Raw genomic sequence first — 2,399 nt, forward strand, 5'->3', positions numbered from 1 at the left:
AGATCGAAAGCTACTACAACAAAAATACTTCTTAATAAAGTCTGTTGGAAAAGTCTGCTAATGAAGTTTGACACATTGTCTTTAGATCTGAAAAATATACATACAAAAAAATTCAAGCAAAAAACTTCAAAAATATATTTTTAACTTATATAAGAAGAAAACAAGCAGATGAATATATAGTTTTATTGATTTTAACATTAAAAAGCAAAACATACTTTACAGTGTTTGAAACTATACCTTTTACAACTAGAATAATAACAAAACCATGTATAGTCATAATGAGTTTGAATATATAGTTTTATTTGGTTCAAAACACACAAAACAAACAAAAACATAAAAAATTTAAAGATTTATGTCATATTTTTTAGAGAGAAATATGAAACCATAAAAAATAATTTAAGCTAAAATAGTAATAAAACAATAAAATTAAGTTGAATTTATAACTTTATTTTGATTTAACACACAAAAATAATTGGTGAAAATGAAATCTTACTAGTTTTTCAGTTTCCAGAATTCTAGTGCGTTACAATAGCAGACTTCTAGAGAAATATGTTAATGAAATCTTCTAATGAAGTTCAAAGTCGGATATATCATCCTCGTACTTGAAAAATCTGCATATCAAAAACGTTTAAAATTGATCAAAACAGATAAAAACTTTAAAAATATAATTTTATGCTGAAATAATAAGAAATCTAACACATTAGTAAAATCTATAGTTTTATTCGAATCTAACAAGCAAAACACACAAAATTATATAGACAAACTTATAAATTTTACCTTTATGAGGAGACTATGAAAACCATAAAATAAAAATTTGTAGAAAAATAATATAAAATTGTGAGAAAACATTAGACAAAAAGATGAGAAATTAACACGAAGTTTTGTGTCTTCAAGTTCAAAGACAGTTGAGAGAGATTAGTGAGTTTTAGAGAGAAAAACATTACACTTTTATTGAAACCATTTGAGAAAAAAAAATATGTAAATTTTCTTTATTTAAAGAGACAAAAAAAAATTAGTTAGATTAAAAAATTTGATGTAGAAGTTTACTAGTGTACTACAGTTTAGCAAACTTAAGTCTGTCTACTTATACATTACAGGAATGCTTCACCTCTGGAACCGATTCGTTCATATTCTCCGTCATATGGCTGGCGGAGTATCGTCTCTGCTAGATCTCTGGTAAGGAAAGGACTAATCAAAAGGGTGGGATCAGGTTCTTCCATATCTGTATGGAATGATCCATGGCTTCCAACCACTCGCCCGAGACCAGCAAATAAAAATCAACACAATTTATACCCGGATCTTACAGTGGAGTCTCTCATTGACTCTACCTCACGTACTTGGAACTCACAGGCAATTCAGTTATTGGTGGATCCACAGGATGCGAAACTTATAGAAAGTTTACCACTGAGCAGGATTCAGAGGGTAGACAGAGATGGGTGGCACTTCACAAAAAATGGGAAATACACGGTCAAATCGGGTTATCAGGTAGAACGGATTTATCCAGATAGGAAGAGACCACCATTGCTGATTGGCCCCACAGTGAATGTTCTGAAGGCGTTCTGTTGGAAGATAAGGTGTCCACCAAAGTTAAAACATTTTCTATGGCAATTGGTGACAGGATGTATATCAGTAAGGAAGAATTTACAGGCAAGGGGGATTCAAGGGGATCTTTGTTGTGCAAGATGTGGAGCCCATGAGGAATCAATAAACCATGTGTTTTTTGAATGTCCTCCGGCACTCCAGGTCTGGGCTCTCTCGAAGATACCATCAAATCCAAATATTTTCCCAACAAGTTCTCTCTTCACAAACATGGATCATCTATTTTGGAGAGTTTTTCCGCAGCTGGAAGATCATCAGTTTGCATGGATACTATGGTACATCTGGAAAGCTAGGAATAATAAAGTCTTCAGTAATTTGGATATGGATCCCATGGATACACTTAAATTAGCGGAAACAGAATCAACACTGTGGACTGAAGCACAAATATTGAATGAACAGAGGATAATACCACAACAAGTGGATACGACATTGCCGTCAATTCCAGGAAGATGGTGTTTCACAGATGGTTCATGGAAAGAGGGGGATATTTTTTCAGGACAAGGTTGGCTCAGCACCTTAGAAGGATTTGAGGGATTGTTGGGGGCAAGGAATGTGAGGGCTAGTATCTCTCCCCTTCATGCGGAGATGGAAGCGCTTCTTTGGGCAATGGAATGTATGAGGAATTTACGTCAGTTTCAGGTTACGTTTGCAACGGATTGTTCTCAATTGGTGAAGATGATTTCGGAACCAGATGAATGACCAGTTTTTGCAAATTACTTGGAGGATGTCAAGACCCTAAAAGAGAGCTTCACCAGATCAGAGATCATCTATGTACCAAGGACGCAAAATACAATGGCGGA

This window comes from Brassica oleracea, unplaced genomic scaffold (genome assembly GCF_000695525.1).
Source record: "Brassica oleracea var. oleracea cultivar TO1000 unplaced genomic scaffold, BOL UnpScaffold00685, whole genome shotgun sequence".
In the NCBI taxonomy this organism is placed as follows: Eukaryota; Viridiplantae; Streptophyta; class Magnoliopsida; order Brassicales; family Brassicaceae; genus Brassica; species Brassica oleracea.